The 17,368-nt window shown below is 32.3% G+C and overlaps 1 protein-coding gene across 5 annotated transcripts in view; it reads left to right on the forward strand.

The window, feature by feature from the left end:
• Positions 1-17,368, forward strand: part of DPYD (dihydropyrimidine dehydrogenase) — an 881,134-nt gene that overhangs the window by 202,167 nt on the left and 661,599 nt on the right. The window lies entirely within an intron of this gene.

The following is a 17,368-nucleotide window of genomic DNA, read 5'->3' on the forward strand; positions in this document are numbered from 1 at the left end:
TTTATGCTTACTAAATACTCATAGACAGGAACTGTCATTGATCATCAAAACACATTTATGACTTATGAAATATCTATGAAAGTATGCTTGGATAGTAAGTCTAGCACACAGATATATCAAGGGAATAGACTTTATCTATAAAATTCAGTTAATTTGTTTAAGATTTGAAATAATTCATAATGACTCGTAGAGTTGTAGCAAAAAAGATACAACAAAAATTAGAAAAAAACGGCTTATATAGGCTTGAGAAGAACAAAAGGAATTTTGATCTTTAACTTTTTAAAAACTCAATGTAAGTCTAAGTCCATTTTCATTTACGAAGTGAATGGTTGATTGATTGAATAATTAATAGTACCTATTGTTTTTGTGAAGAGGGCATTGTGAGCTCTTGTCCAAGTGTCTAATCCTGTAAGGATGAGCAAAGGCTGAAGAAAGTCTCCAATAAAGATACAGAGAATCCTTTCACAACGTTTAACACTAATTTTCTAAAATGCTGTAAAAATATCTTAACTCCTACTCCTTCAACAGCCAGGTACCTTTTTACATATAAAGATTTTTTCTTAATATTTCAAGTACTTAAAATAGTTTATTTAGGAGAAAAGTGATAAATACTTTTATATCAATTTAGGGTTTTGAAAGAATTTAAAAATTATTCCTGCATTGTCAGATTTATTAGGATTTGAAGTCTGGTTTGAACTTTTAGATAAACCACTTATTGTGAAACTGGGGAAAAATTACCTCCTTACTTTCATTTATGAAGGGAAAGGTAGCATCTAACTTACAGAGTTGCAGTATAAACTGAATAATATTTTTCTATGAAAATGTCTGATATAGTGGTTACTCAACAATTTTTATGTGGAATTATTAGTTTCCCTAGTCATTCAATATGGTAAATACTATAGAAGTGATTGCTGTTTTTGAAATAAATTGCTATTTATAAAATCATATTTTTAATAAAGATCTCATCAGAAAAGGAGTGTCCAAAGTTTGAAGTCTAAAGTATTTTCGCTAAACATATATCTAAGTTAACATTCTTCATATCAAGCATGAGGAAATATGGGAATTATGATGAACTATCTTAGAAGATCCATGCTTCCCGAGGTTTTTCGTAGATATTTCAGAATCAGTAGTTATTTTGAGTACACACTTCATTTATTCAGGGTCTACACAATATGTAGAAAAAAAGACAAAAGGGATTCTTAGAGAAGTTTATAAAATGTCTAAGCAAGATCACAGTCATCTCTATTTTTGGAAATCCACTTTGTGTTTCATTAATTTGTTCATATTCTTTTCCTAATGGGATATTGTGCTTAGATATCTATTTAAAGTATTTTTATATGAATATGAGATATTTGAAGATGATTAATTGAGAAGATAATATATTGTTAAACATTAAAAAACAACTCGTAATTTTTTGTTGGAGAATCACTGTAGCAATCATAAAAGGTCAAAAATTGTTGTTCTTTAAAGCCTGCAGCTTTTTAGATATTTACCAGCTGTGTACAATGTAGTCTGTCCCACATTGCTTTGCCAGTAGACCTCAACACAGGAGGGGGGTTCTTTCCAGGTTGAGAGGGTAATTGAATCGCCAGACTCAATGAGCCTTGCACCTCTTTGAGAAAAGGATGTCACTTGTTTTGTATTGTGTTAGGCTTCTGAGATTCAGTGGAGTTTAGGCCAATACTTCCATTCTTCATTTTCTTGCAAACTGGATTACAGCTCTAGTTTTGAAAGGTACACTCAATGCTATTGTCCCCCCTCAGTCAGTTTTTCTCTGTTTGGTTTGTGCAGGCTGTTGTTTGCAATTGTATCTCTCAATTGGAAGTACACATTTCAGATTCATCAAACTGTGAATACTGGGTTATATTTCTTGATAGATTTTCTTTTAAAAAACACTACTTTATATGAGAATGCATGCGATCAGTCTATAAATATAGTGAAAGAAATGGCTGTTTTAAACAGTGTTCCTTGATTTCATGATCCTTTATATAAAACAATAGAGATATGTTCTCTTTAAAACTTTTACATCAAATTGTAAGCCATCGATTTTCCATGATTTTGCATGTGTTTATAAAATCTGTCTACTCAGATTAGTGTGGCTTTTGTGTATAGATAAATAAATGTATAATATATGTTACAGAAAAGCTGACTAAATGACATGATGTAAACGAAAAGTTTTTTATTTGTGATAGATCCTTATTAAAAGTAACTGGAAGTTAAAGGAATAACAAAATCGAAGTAGCAGAAATTATTGATAATAATGTTTGCATTTATAAGAAAGTTACCTTGATATGTTTGTGTTTGTATGTGTGTAAATATGTATGTATGATCGAGAGGGATCTATATTATATATATATTGTACACATATATATTACAACTGTTACAAAGCAGAAAAGCAGAAATGTAAGCAGAAATGTAACCCATAGATTTGGTGCCTTCTGCTTTCCAGTTTGCCTTTTAGTTTCAATGGCTGAATGGTTTATACTCTTATCAAACAAAGTATTGATCATTTCCAGAATAATTTTCTAAAGCTTTGCTGAAATTCTGACTTCCTTGCTCAATAACTGTAGTTGCTCCCCAATGCCTAGAAGCTAGTGTCCAAATACATAATCTACTATGTAAGTTGATTGGGTTTTCTCCTATTATATTAAAGAAGTAAGTAGAAGAAAAAAATGTTAGAAAGTTCATAATTCATCACCCAGTAGCTTTTACAAATGTAAAGATTTAGTTATATGCAACAAAAAGCAGTGATAAGATTTCAGGTTTCCCTTGGTACACGAGGTCAGTTCCTTCATCTTTATTGTTGGATAATAAGTATTTACCCCTCTATCCATTTCAAGAGTATTGACTTATCTATCTGCCATAAGATGGTGCTCAAGAGAACAAAGCTTTAGAACAAAACAAAACAAAACCTCTATCTCCTTTGACCAGCATGTCTCCAAAGTTACAGAATTACAGTTAGGAGGAATATTTTAGAAAATGTCCATAATAGACAAGTATATAGAAACAGAAAATAGATAAGTGATTTTCTGGGACTTGGTTTGGAGATTTGGGCAAAAATAGGTGAGGAGTATTTATAAAAGTGGGTAATGACTACCAGTGGTGATGGAGTATCTGTTTTGAGTGATCAAAAATCAGTGTTCTAAATTAATTGGTGTACATATGATATGTGAATTATATCTTAATAAAGTTCTACATGCACACACATGCACACACACACACCCACCTCTATCTCTGTTACATTCTTAGAAGGTACACAAGCTATAATCCTTCAGAGTTGCAGAGTTGAGTATGCCATGTGATTTAAATAAGTAATTCTGAACTCATGTGCCAGTTTTCATTAAAGATGACCTGCCAATTTTGGCGTATGTATTATGGGTTGGTTTGTGTCATTTAGAATATCAATGTGAGTGGGTTTTGTGTCATACAATAAGGTTTAATTCTAAATGTGAATAATTTAATTCTAAATAATTCTAAATAATTTAATTCTAAATGTGAATAAGTCACATTTTTGTCCATTTTTTCGATGTCGCAGTTTCCATGTGGAAGCAGTTCTACTTGGAATACATAAAATTTTATTCAGAAAGGGTTTTTTTTTGTTGTTGTTGTTGCCAGACTATCTTAATTTTTGTTTCTGAACTATTTTTATTTCCATTTTTTAACTTTTGAGAAGTTTTTTCACTAACTGTAGAATTCAGGCTTGGCAATGATTATTATTATTTTTCCACCTCATAGAACTTACCATTTTGGGGCCTTTTATCCTACCGTGCTACTATTGAAAAATGAATGGAAGTCTAATTACTGTTCATTTGAGGTTAATATGCCTTTGTTGTGCTGTTTTAAAGATCTTTTAGTTTTTGATGTTCAACAATTTTATCATGATTTATCTAAGTCCATATTTCTTTTTACTTGTCCTACTTATTTTTCTTTGGGATTATTGAAACTGGATTGATTTCTTTCATCATTTTGGGAAATAACTCACTGTCTCTCTTTCTTTATGAAGCTTTTATTAGATACATGTTAAACCTTTTTACTTTGTTCTCAATGACTCATGTTTCATACATTTGTCTTTTTATTTATAATGTGGGGGTTTCATTATAGATAATTTCCTTCAATTCTACTTGGAAGTTTACTAATAATTTCTTCACCAGTTTCAAATATGCTGTTAAAATGGTCCATTGAGTTTTGAGCTACAATTATATCTTTCATTTCTGAGAGTTTTTTGGTGCTTTTTTTTCTAATCTGCCAGCTTTTTATTAATCTTTTCAAGCCTTTTATTATTTTTTTATTTTAATTTTTTTTTGAGACGGAGTCTTGCTCTGTCACCCAGACTGGATGGAGTGCAGTGGTGCAATCTCCACTCACTGCAAGCTCTGCCTCCCAGGTTCACGCCATTCTCCTGCCTCAGCCTCCCAGGTAGCTGGGACCACAGGCGCCCGCCGCCACGCCTGGCTAATTTTTTTTTTTTTTTTTTTTTTTTGTATTTTTATTAGAGATGGGGTTTCACTGTGTTAGCCAGGATGGTCTTGATCTCCTCACCTCATGATCCTCCCGCCTCGGCCTCCCAAAGTGCTGGGATTACATGCCTGAGCCACCGTGCCTGGCCGCCTTTTATTTCTTAAAACTTAAAATACTCATTTTCATATTCTGTCAATTTTACTATTCAAAATCTCTGTGAGTCTGATTATACTGTCTGTGCTATCTGTTGCCTCCACTGAGTGCTTTGTGTTCCCTTGTACGTTCATTGAATTATTATTATTATTATTTTTTTACTCTGCTCATATGTGTTGATGCCTTATTGGAAGAAATTCTCTGAGAACCGTGAAGAATGCATGTTTCTTTACAAGGGATTTATATTAAATAAATATAATATAATATAAGCCTCAGGTAGTGGCTTTACCGCTAGTCCCCTGGGACCACCTTAAACTAAATTCCACACTGTTTTTTTTTTTCAAGTCACCAAGATTATGTGAATAAGGCCAAAAATAAAAATTATAAATTTTATTTGCTAAGGACATTATTTTCCCTCTTTTTCTTGTGTACCCAAGTTTAAGACTGAAAAGTTTCTGTGCAATTCCAGGTGGGACCTAGGTAGGATTAATTTTAATTTCTCTTTCTGATGATGTGGACTTATGCAATCTTAGCTTTATTATTGAGTCTTATGTTAGACTCAGACTTTAGATGGACCTTGGATTTTGTTTTTTAAAACGTATGTTCTCAGAGACCCTTAAAACAGAAGCCTTTGTTTACATGGTTTGGCAAATGCCTTTAAGATGATTCCCATTGATTTCTTTGGTCTACTTACTGCCTTGTTATTTTCAGTCCTTGGACATGCCTATTCATGGGTACATTTAAGAGGACTTAAAAACTACTTTCCTATAATTTATTTTCTAATTAGAAGAGTCATAGCAGATAACTAGTTTTCAATATGCCCTGGAAAAGTGCAATAGATATTTAAGAATGAGTGGATAGTCTAGATCGATAAAAATCCAGAGGTTTTGTAGGAAAATATAGGAATAGTAATTGGGGAGATATATGGAAGAAAGAAACTTTAAAAAATAAGACAAAAATGTGTATTATATCAGATACTGATACTATAAAGCTACTGTAATCAAAACAATGTAGTATTGGTGCAGGAATATACATTTCTCAAACAGATGAGAATCTATAAATATACCCAAGTAAATATGAGTATGTAATATATAATAAGGAGGACATTTCAATTCAGTGGAAAATGAATGACTTCTTCAATAAGTAGTTCTGGAATAATTTTGACTTTACTTTTAGAATCGTTCATAGGTTATCTCCTAGAATACCTTTCAGACGGACTAACCTTCTACATATTAAAAACACGTATTTAAGTACAATTTTAATTACATTCAGCTATAAAGTATAGGAGAGCAAATTTGACTACCTGCATTTAAAAAATGTATTTTAAAATAAAAAACTAACCGCATTTGAGACCAAGTGAAAAATTGTTTGCCATACATATTTCAGTCTACATGTTAACGTCTTCGTTAATCAAAGAGCTCCTGAAAATTTGGATAACTCAGTGCAGGCATGGGCAAAGATTTTACTATTATAGAAGTCATCGAGGCCGGGCGCGGTGGCTCAAGCCTGTAATCCCAGCACTTTGGGAGGCCGAGGCGGGCGGATCACAAGGTCAGGAGATCGAGACCATCCTGGCTAACACGATGAAACCCCGTCTCTACTAAAAAATACAAAAAACTAGCCGGGCGAGGTGGCGGGCGCCTGTAGTCCCAGCTACTCGGGAGGCTGAGGCAGGAGAATGGCGTGAACCCGGGAGGCGGAGCTTGCAGTGAGCTGAGATCTGGCCACTGCACTCCAGCTTGGGTGACAGAGCGAGACTCCATCTCAAAAAAAAAAAAAAAGAAGTCATCGAAGTGACTATTAATCATATTGAAGTTAGCCTACTTGCATATTAGTCATCAAGATGTAAGTGCAAAGATGAGATACCAGTTTTCTCTCATCAAATTGTTGAAGTTGAAAAGTAAACCCCTATGCTACTCAGGAGGAAGGAAAGAACTTTTGTGTGGTGGGTATATACTTGAGAATTAAAAATAGATGTACTGTTTCACCAGCATGCTTTATTAATTTGTTCTACCTAGAGAAATAAAGTAATTACAATGTAAAGGGACACATATACAAGGATTTTGTTTAAAGCAATTATAGCATCGTTTGAAGTAGTAAAAAATTGGTAAAGACTAGTATCAGCTCAATCTATTAGGTTATATTTATATTATGGAAGGTTAAGAAGCAATTCTTAAAAGTGCATTTTGTATTTATTGGTCTAAAAGTATATTTGTAGTAAGTGAAAAAGGACAAAATGCATAGTAATGTGAATAGCATGACAGTATTTTTAGAAAAAAAGTTCATCTATATAAACGAAAAAGGGGAGGATGTAATTTAACTTTAGTTTCTTCATTTGATTGAGGTTAGTGTAGGGTGAAGCTAGGTTTCTAACATTTTCCTTATAAATCTCTAAATTACTTTGCTTCTTATAATGAACATATACTTTATAATAAAAATAATATATTAAAATTCAGTAGTAAAATTAAATGAAATAAAACTGAGAGGTTTTACAATAGCACATGACAGACCCTATTCTGAGTTTTCATTGTGGTATAAAGAGTGAATGAAAGATCAAGATTTTTCCTCCAAATGGCTAAAATAGTTCCAAATATGTTTTTTGAATAATTGTTCTAGTATACTAATGCCACCTTTATTGCCTATTTAATTCCATATTTATTTTGATCTATTTTCAAATCTTCTTTGTCCTACCTATCTATATGTAACAGGACCAAGCTTTTTTAAGTCCTATGCTGTGTAGTGTATTTTGTTACTAAAAGTATCTCCTTGATATTACATTTATTTTCAAAGTATCCTAGCTTTTTTCTGCATGTAAAACTAGCTTTGTAAACTGAAAAAGTTCTACAGAATAAATATTGAGCACCATATTCAGACTATAATAAAATATTAATTTCTAATTATTAATGTAAATGTATGCACACTTTGACTCATTCATTTATCACTAATGTTACTGTAGTCAATGTAACTATTAACGAAATTTTCTGGAATCCAGACTCTAATTTTAATAAATAACTTCCTAGTCTTGAATCTGGCAAATGGTGGAATACTAAATTTACTAGAGTTAAAGACAAAGGACTGGAGTATTATTTTTAAAATAGCACATCTTAATTAATATATGATATGAAGAGGATAGATGGATATAACATTATATATTGAATTATTAATGCTTATATAAAATCTATCTTGTTTCTGTTTTTATATATATATAGGAAAAACCTCACAAGATTACATTTTTACTTTTTTTTTTTTTTTTGAGACAGAGTCTCACTCTGTCGCCAGACTGGAGTGCAGTGGCTCAATGTCGGCTCACTGCGACCTCCTCCTCCTGGGTTCAAGCGATTCTCCTGCTTCAGCCTCCCGAGTAGCTGGGACTACAGGTGTGTGCCACCACACCTGGCTAACTTTTTGTATTTTAGTAGCGATGAGGTTTCACCGTGTTAGCTAGGATAGTCTCGATCTCCAGACCTCATGATCCACCTGCTGCGGCCTACCAAAGTGCTGGGATTATGGCTCCTGGCTCATTTTTACTTTTAACCACAACTGATACAATGTGTAATGGTCACTGATTTTATTCACATTTGCTTTAATAGAGGAAATTCAGATTTGAAAGGCCTGTAGCTCAAAGCAAATGTTAGTCCATTGTAAGTTATAAAATGTAAACTACTTAAGATCCAAGAGTCATGTTAGTATAAATGAGAAAGGATTTTTATTATACATCTTAAGCTAATTTTATATGAAACAGGTAACATATTGTTTGTGGTTGTGTGTAGTATAGACAAATTTAAACATATGCTTTTGTAAATATTTGATAAAATTTAAATTATTTTTAAAACACACTAATGACATAAAAACTAAATAAATATATGTAAATTGGAATCACAACTGTTTTCTTTTACAATATTAAGACAGGGAAAAATCTGTATAAAGAAACACATACAATACTAGTTTGGATATTTTTTAATATTAGTAAGTAAAAGTCAGTGTAACAGAATATAGACCAAAAGAAAATGTAATTGAACTAGGCATCTCATTGTATAGAAATTTGAAACCCAGCAAAGCTAATCACACAGTTGCTTGATAGTATAACTGAATTTTCTAGATTTCTTGTTCAATGTGCCTTTGTATTACACTATACTATCGATATTAACAAATATGCAGATTATGAGCTATTATTAAAATATAAAAGGCTGGAACATTTGCTATCATGACCGAATTTTATAAGTGCTAGTAACATCTTGAATGTTGGGTAAAAAGTATAATGTAATAGACATCATGTTAAAGAAATTTGGGTTTAGTTATTTTGAAAACTACTTTGAAAAATTAAAAATATTAAAGTAAATTATTAGAATCAATGCTAATTATATTTTGAAGCTATTAATGGGTTTAAATTAATGTACCTAGAATGGAGACTTTTTTGAAAAACCTTTTTATGTCCACTGTAGAATATAATTAACACACTGTACTATGCATCACAGCAGTCTGTCAATTAAGGAATTACTCATATTCTTGTCAATAAAGAGCAAACTCTCACTTTATAGTCTGACTTTTTTGTATCGAACAAATGGTGTGATATTACAGTCTAGATTTAATGGCATAAATAATCATGTGTCTTTTGGCATGGTATAAATCATTAAATATAAAGTTTTTGGCATTTTATATGTAAGTTATATATGTTTGAATATATATATATTTTACATTAACATGGGAGATTCTTTGAATAATAATCTTCACCTTTCAATAATTTCTCAAACGTAAACATTCTCGTTTGCTTGCAAGCTATGTAATATTCATAAATGAAATTGTAGAATTCTTTCAATGCCCAATGCTTTTTCTTTTTTAACTCTAATGATGACTAGCTTTGACATCTTTGTTTTTGTATTTGTATTAGTGTTTAGATGTAGAAAAGTATCCTATCTCTTTGAAGCAAATTATACAAACTCTGCTACACTAAATAAAACAATATTTCATCTTTTTATTTCTCTCTTCAAATTTCTTAATAACTTACTGGAAATGAAAATCTTAAGTCTCTAAATTTCTTTTAAAATTTATTGCATTTATAATTATTTTCCCTGGATAAAGTGGGACTTTTATAATTTTAGAACATATATTCATGTTACTTAATTTTAATTGGTAACTGAAAAACTATAAAGCACTTTCTTATTTTTGCCTTTTATAGAGATGTTCATTTTCAATATTAAAAGATAAGTAGGCCAGGCACAGTGACTAATGCGTGTAATCCCATCACTTTGGGAGGCTGGGGTGGCTGGATTGCCTGTGGTCAGCAGTTCAAGATCAGCCTGGCCAACATGGCAAAATCCCATCTTTACTTAAAAAAATACAAAAATTAGCCGGGCGTGATGGTGCATGCCTGTAGTCCCAGCTACTCAGGAGGCTGAGGCAGTAGAATCACTTAGACCTGGGAGGTGGAGGTTGCAGTGAGCCAAGATCTCGCCACTGCACTCCAGCCTGGGTGACAGATCCAGACTCTGTGTAAAAAGAAGATGATGAGTAGTAATCAGTAGTTCAGTTCCTAGTATTATATATGTAGTTGACTACATGCTTACAGCCAAAAGGGATTGATTAGATATGATCTCTGACCTTAATAAAACAAAAAATAACACATGTCATAAAAATTATAAGACTATCACGAATATATATTAACAAACACAATCATCAAAATTCTGTTGTATGAAGTGCTTTCTGGCATGATGCTTCCAATTGGAAAAAAGCTGAAGTATTGATAAAGGTCTTTAAAATAAATGTTATCTGATATAAAGTATGAAAAGAATGGGTTTTGATACAGATGAAAGTTTTATTTCGTTTAGCTGGAACAATATAGAGGCAACAATATTGATTTTTCATTCCTATCTAGTGCTTACCAAAACCGTTTTCACATATTTGATGAATAATGAATTGAACACATGTACACACATAGACTAAGTTATTTTGACTAACTTATGGGGAAAATTGTAAGTTCGCAAGTTCATTAAATAAAGCAGGGAGGATAGGATGCAGAAAATAGGAGTAATAGAAGTGACTTAAAATTTATATAGGTTCTATATAAAAAATTACATCACATTTATATGCCCTTATGTCATTGATTTTTTATGGTTTGGTAGACTGGTGATTCTCTCTACATACTTTGTTGCTTCTTTCTTTCTATATTTCTTATTCTACTTCCGAGCATGAGTTTTATTTAATAAATACTAAAATCTTAAACTCATAGTATTAACATTTAACAAAATCTTTTTAGGTACAGAAATCCTAAAGGGATAGAGTGGGGACCTAAGTTCATTGAATCTATTCTATAGTAGTAATGGAATAGGCATCTTATCCATGCAAAGTTAAAAAAAATACATAATATAAATATGCCTGACAAAGAAAGAATTTTGATCTTCATGTCTCAAGTGATGAAACCAAGGCTTTTAGAGATGTGACATTTCCCCAGTCATATTGCTTGTGCATAGTATAAGCAGAATTCAAATTCAGTTGATGATTGCAAAGTTCATGTGTGTGTGTGTGTGTGCGCGTGCCTGCTCGCTTGTATATGCCTGTGTTTTCGTTCCAGTTAAATGTCTCAGGATCCATAAAAACTTTATCTTCTATAAGAATGATTATTAATTTGCTTACATATATAGGCTTAAACGAGGCTCACTGAACTAAATGTATAGTTCTAAAAATGAATCATATTGTATAAAACTGATCTAAAATGTAGTATATCTAAGATATGAAAAGAGAATTTTTCAGAATAAAACTGTCAAACCTATTCATCTATCTCCATTTTTTTTTTCTATAAGAGTATGAGTACGATGAGGGCAGGAATTTTCATGTGTTCTGTTCACGATACATCTACATTCTCCTTTGCCAAATATCTGAGGACCTACAGGTTGTTCATTGAGGGATGGTGATAGCTTGACAGAAAGAGTGTTCTGTGTGCATGTACTTTCTGTGTGTGGTGCTAGAGACATTTTCTATTCAATTAATGTACATCAGTACATTCACCATTACAGCTTGAGCCAGAAATAAAAGTAATGTTAATTCACCCTTCTCACACATGCAAACTTCTTGAAGTTTAGCCCAAGTATTTTTTTAAATGCAGCAGATTGGAGTTTATCTTGGAAGGGTGCTTCCATCTGTGAAAACTGTCATTGGAAGAAGGAAGAACACTTTAAAATAAATCCACCAGCTGTATTGATAATCTTGTAGTGATATGAAGACTTGAATATGATAGGACTATTTGTTAAATTAGTTATACCATATGACAGGGTAGCGGCTTGTAAGTTTTCCATTTCTTGATAATGACTTTAGAAATCATTAAATTGTGGAGGAATGACACTAATGCAGTTTCATGCTATAATTTTAAAATAAAAAGCAAAGTATAGAAGTTAAATTATTTTAAAATTAACTCACCTAATTGGCACATGTTGTGCTTGTGAACATGCTTTAAAAACGCCAAAGACTAATAGAAAATTCAACACCTGCAAATTGTGGGTAAATTAGTGGGCCAAAGAACATTTAATGCCTAATGTGTTGATTTGAAAACAACAAACATTTCAAATATTTTTGTCTTTAGATTTTTGTTAGAAGGATTGAAAGTCCTAATGTTTTGTACATAAAATATCTCTATGCACAAAAAAATCAGATATGTGTTTGGTATCCCTCCTGACATAGCCCTGTACATTTTTCTTCACATAAAGGAACACTGAAATGCTTGTGACTGATTGAATAACATGAACCAGTTGAAGTAGTGTGTATTTTCTAGAAGGAGACTGCTGGGGTGTCTATAAAGTACCCTTCTAAATTTAAATTTTCTAGCCTTTATTTTAAAAAGAATGAAGAGCTCACAGAATAGAAATCAAACCTCTCATGTAGAAGGAGGACTCAAGAAATCTTCCCACTTGCTATGAGAGAAAAAAATTGAAATTGATCTTGACATTCTCTGTGGGAAGAGTTGAGGAGGTGTTCCCCTTCTAATAGGTTTCTGAGTGTCTTTGGCTCTGAGTACTAAGATCCCTAAACAATGGAGTTATCTACCATTTCTTCAAAGTTATTTCTAATAGAATGATTGCAAAGGTGACTTCTGAATCATTGCTTAATGTTGGTTCAACCCATTTTCAAAATCATGCTTCTTTATTCTATGATACATGCCTATGCTTTCCTCTTTCTGGGCATCATTGTGTAATCTCTCTCAGGCTCCCTACCTTTCCCCTTCCTTTCTGAGAATTTCCACATCATCTATTCAATATTTTTCCTAGTTAGTTTCTTAATACTGGAACCCTTCTATTAAAAAGCTTTAATTAAATACTAATCCCTCAGCTTGCCAGTCAGAATCCTCCATAATTTAGTTCGTGCATATTTTTCAAATACATCTTCTAATAATCTTTCCCAAGTGAATGAATTACCTCAGCCAAATTGCCAAGTCATTACACCTAGCCCTATTGTGAACTTTCTTGAATATTTACTCATATCAATCAAGAATGATGTGGCTACGATTCTCTCTCATCTTAGACAAGTCACATGCAGAATCATTGTGACTGTCACCCACTTAAAGCTGATGCTGGACATCTTAGCTGAAATGACTTCTTACTCTGATGCTAAAGCATCTTGATATCAGGAAGCATGTACTTGTTTTTTCAAAAGAAATAAACATATACATGATGCTTTGTATTTAGAAGACATTCAATAAATCCTTACTAACTTAAAACAATTTTTTAACCTCCTACAAATTTTATTTTGGTGAAAAGGTTATACTTAAGAGTCATGAGAGTGTTAAGAATTATTAGACAATTTCATGGCAGTAGTAGATCTGACACTCGTAGTTTGACAGATACAGAAAAATCATGAGCCATAAGTATAATTTTAAATATTTTATTTGTTGCAATTTTTCAAATGTGTCTCTTTTTCATCTTGTGATACCGTTTTGTGTGCGCTCTTGAAACCAATTTGGGGCTCATGAAACACTATTCTTGTGGAAAGATACTTAAGTGTTTAATTGGATTATGTTTTTTTCCTGTGCTTCTTTACCCTAAGTATCCTTAAAAGTGGTCTACCAATTGCAGATCACTTTTTTTTTTTTTTGCATTATACTGTTTTTATATTACAAAGACCCTTCTAATTATACAATGGGAATTTTGAGTCATGGAGGCAGTCAACAAATATTTGTTAATGAATCACATCAAGTGTTTCTGTGTCATGTAAGAGGAGGAAAGAATACTGAAAGTGACTTTGAGATTATTTCTAACAGTGATGACCTGCTCAGTTGCTTTTACTAAGTGAAGAGATCAGTGGGCTGTAGCAGGAACTAAGTATGTTTGCTTAGGGATAGACTGATTAATTCTAAGTTAGTAATTGCTCATTTTCATTATTATTAAGTAAAATTATCCAAAACCAGAAAGTAACATCAAGGAGAAACCTGTGTCTTTTTTATTATCATACTAAAGTATTGTTTAAATACAAGGGAACAACTAAGTACTATTTAGTTTTCTAGCAGAAAGAACCATTGGCTCACTTCTCTATTCTTTGTTAAAAATTCAACCTATGAAAGTACGTGTTAACTAGTCGATTTTTGTCAAGTAGAGGTACAATTTCTATTCAGAAGAAAAATGACTCCAAAAGTTATGTTTTATTGCCCTACAGGTCATTGCCCAGTTTTGCATATAATCTAGCTATTTCATGCAATTATTCCTTTATTAAATTGAGTATATAATTCCCACTCCTTTAAATGCATAATTTAAAACATAACAGCTTTTAGGAGATATATTCACTTCCCATATATTTGTTCATGTAAGTGAAATTGATAATTCACTGATGTCTAGTACGTTTGCAGTTTCAACCATCACTACAGTCAATTTGAGAACAATTTTATCACCCCTAAAAATACTTATTAGCAGTTATTGTCCATTCCCTCTCAGACCCCCAGATCTATTATTTACTTTTAGTTCATTTTTGTATTTGGTGTGAGATAGGATCAAGCTTTATTCTTTTGCATGTGGATATTCAGATATTCCAGCACCATTTCTTGAAATGAATATTCTTTCCCATGAATTATCTTATATCCCTTTTCAAAAAATAATTAAACATAAATGTGAAGGCTTTTATCTGGACTCATACTTATATCACATTGATCTACATGTTTATCCTCATGTCAGTACCATACTATCTTGGTTATGTTAGCTTTGCAGTAATTTTTGAAATCAGGAAGTGTTAGTCCTCTAGCTTCATTCTTATTTTTCAGTTTAGCTAGTCTGGATCCTTTGGATTTTCATATGAATTTTAAGATCAGCTTGTCAATTTTTGCTAAATCAGCAGGGATTTTAGTAGGGATTGTATTGAATTTTTAGATAAATTTGGATAGTATAACCATCCCAATAATTAGTCTTTTGGCCCATGATCATGGGATGTATTTTCATTTATTTAGGTATTATTTAGTTCCTTTCAACAATTTTCTATAATTTTCGGAGTATAAATTTGATACTTTTTACAGTTTTTAGTACATATAGTTCTGAATAATTTATTTTGTTTGTTGCAGTTGTAAATGGAATTGTCTTAATTTATTTTTCATTTGTTCCTTACTAACATATTGAAATACAATTAATTTGCATCTTAATCTTGTATCCTGTAAGTTTGCTGTACTTTTATTACTTCTCATAGTATTTTAGTGGATTAGTTAGGGTTTTGTATATACAAGATCATTTTACATGGAAATAGAAATAGTTTTTCCCTTTCCAATCTGGATAACTTCTCTCTCTCTCAATCAATCTTTCTCTTTCTCTCTCTTTCCCTCCCTCCCATCCTCCCTTCCTTCTTCCCTACCTCTCTCTCTTTTCTTCTCAGTCTCCATCCCTCCCCAGTGTGTCACTTCCTCCTTCCTTTTATGCCTAATTATGTAGTAAAAATTTCAAGTGCTATGGTGAATAGAAGTTGTAAAAGTTAGTGTGATGGCTGATTTTAGGTGTCTGATTGATTGAACTTTTGTGTGCCCAAGTATTTTGGTGAAATTTTATCCTGGATATTTCTGTGAGAGTGTTTTTGAATTAGATTGACATTTAAATCAGGTTGGTAAAGCAGATAGCCCTCCCAAGTGTGGGTGAGCCTCATCTAATCAGTTAAAGGACTGAATAAAACAAAAAGGCTAGCTGTATCCTGAAAAATACAGAACTCTTCCTGTCTGACTACCTTTGAAGCGAAACATTGGCTTTCTCCCCTACTCTTGGACTAGAACTAAAATTAAAACTTAACTGGTTCTCAGGCCTTCCAACTGAGACTTGAACTAAAACATTCACTCTTCTGTGTCTCCAGCTGGCAGACTCAAATTGCAGATCTTAGAAATTTGCAGGTTCCTAATTGTGTACCAGTTTCCTATAATCTCATATTTTATACACACACACACACACACACATATGTATACACACACACACACACACTCACACACACCACATACATCCTATTCGTTCTGTGTCTCTGGGGAACTTTGACTCCTTGACCAATGCAGTAAACGTTCTTGTCTTGAGCTTGGAGGAAAGCATTCAAGTTTTCACTGTAAAGTGAGATATTAACTGTGGGTTTTTGTAGAGGCCTTTTATTAAGGTAAAGAAGTTTCTTTCTATTTGTAGTTGGTTGAGAGCTTTTGTCATGAGGGATGTTGAATTTGTCAAGTGCCCTTTCTGCATCTTTTAATATGATTGTGTGATTTTTTTGTCTTTTATTCTACTGATATGGTATATTTTGATGTAAACCAACCTTGCATTCCTGAGATAAATCCCTTTTGTGTGTTCTAAAGTATTTGTGAGAAATTAGCATAAATTGTTATTATGTGTTTTATAGAATCCACCAATTAAGCCATGGCAGCCTCAAATGCCCTTGACTCAGATTTTACTATCTTTATTCTTTATTTGTTAATGAGGTAAATATAATCTTTCACACATTTTTCTTCTGTGTGTATAAGATACTTCTGCGTTGACTTTTGGATATTATACTTTGACAGCTTAATGATTTATTATTAACTTCTTTTAGAGACACTACCAAAGACTGACAAACATAGTGGAAAATCTGATACAATTTGGGGGAAGAAACAGATCCTAATCTCTTGATTAAAAGAAATAGACTTTTAACTTATTAAGCTTTTCATTGAACTGATGGAAAGACCACAACTAAAAGAACTATGTAATAAAAACTACTTAATATAAAGTGTAATGAATCTAATGGACTAGCTATGTGTCCTCCAGCTTATATTGAAAAGAACTTTTGTATGTGTATGAATGTGTGTGTGTGTGTGTGTGTGTGTGTGTGTGTGTGTGTGTGTGTGTGTTTACATCAAGATATGGACCATAGCTGAATAAGATCACTGTAACTAGATTCTGTAATCTATTGCACCATGAACAGTATGCTTTAGTATGAATCCTGCCTCTGCCACTTACCTGCTTTATGATCCTTTGCTTGCTAATTATTTACCCTTTATATTTCAGTTTTATTACTCGTGAATTTAATTTCATACCACGTTCTTACTATATATTTAGAAAATATATGTAGAAGAACCATTCTTACATGGCAGGCATAACTGTTCATTGCTGAAGGTACACTGAACAACACAAATAATGTTAAACCACCACAAATCCTGTGAAAGCTTTTATTTTAAAATGTTTAATTAGTTCTAAAATATCAGTTTGATTCTTTTCAAACAGATTCCAGTATTCTGGTGCTATTTTTAATTCTTTCTTTTTTTTTTTTGTCTTTTCCTGAATTTTCATCAAGATTATTT

This window comes from Trachypithecus francoisi, unplaced genomic scaffold (genome assembly GCF_009764315.1).
Source record: "Trachypithecus francoisi isolate TF-2019V2 unplaced genomic scaffold, Tfra_2.0 Lachesis_group5, whole genome shotgun sequence".
Classification (NCBI taxonomy): domain Eukaryota; kingdom Metazoa; phylum Chordata; class Mammalia; order Primates; family Cercopithecidae; genus Trachypithecus; species Trachypithecus francoisi.